The sequence below is a fragment of the Anser cygnoides genome, chromosome 1, assembly GCF_040182565.1.
Source record: "Anser cygnoides isolate HZ-2024a breed goose chromosome 1, Taihu_goose_T2T_genome, whole genome shotgun sequence".
In the NCBI taxonomy this organism is placed as follows: domain Eukaryota; kingdom Metazoa; phylum Chordata; class Aves; order Anseriformes; family Anatidae; genus Anser; species Anser cygnoides.
The window spans coordinates 56,229,198-56,230,182 of record NC_089873.1 but is presented as its reverse complement, the minus strand read 5'-3'; positions in this window follow the sequence as shown (position 1 = coordinate 56,230,182).

Sequence of the window (985 nt, the reverse complement as noted above, 5' to 3'; positions counted from 1 at the left end):
ATTCTAGTAGAAAAATGTTAAATGTAGATGAAAAGCTCCAGTGTTTGACTGGGAATGTGTCGATGTGGTTATCCTGACTAACTCACTGCTGTACGTGTAAGAAACTGAGGCACGCAGTGACAATAAGAAATGCTTTCAGAACTGCCTAAGAGATTGAAGGGACTAGATTTCATTTTCAGAAGTGGCTTTGAGCCAGAATTTCCCTAGATAACCGAGGACTAGCTTCATCTTTAGGCGTATGTGTATACCTGTATGGCTTTCCTGAACTTACACTATGAGGGCTTGCCGCGGTGGGTCAGAACCCAGCTGAGGGTATTTCCCAGAGATCTTACCTTTTTGTATCCATCTTTACTGGAAAAAGGCAAGTTCCTTCTCTGGTGTTTTCAGCAGAACACAATATATATTATTTCAATCTGATCTGTCTAAGCAAGCATACCACATCTATCACCGCAGCTTTTTGAATCAACCAAGGACCCAAAATCTTGATCAGATCTGACTTCAGAGGAATTCCTTTACTGCAAATACGCTTTTTATTTCCCATGGTGAAAAGAAGGAAGGTGGGAAGGGGTGGAGGATGATGTTGCGTATTTGTAAACGAGGCATCTTGGAAAGAGGCAGATGAGATATGTGACAGCTATATTTGCTGTCTACAGCTTAAGATAAGGAGAGGACTCGTGTATGGGGTGGTTAGCTCAAATATCTTCCACACAGCACTCAAGTTTAGCTTCGGTATGACTCTGGTACTGCTGGACACTGTCGTCTCTCTGTGGTTTATCTCAGCACCGTGTTCACATCAGCCGTGGAGGGGAACACTCCCTTTTGTGACATTTCTGAAGAGCCCTGGGGTGCCCAGCAGAGAAAGGGCCCCATATCGCGGAGTGTTATACCTTGGGTATTCATAACCTGGGTTACTCACATACGAGACCACATGACCTTGTCTTCCTGGAAGAAAGGTCCGGTTATCACCACATCTTATGTTGAGCAC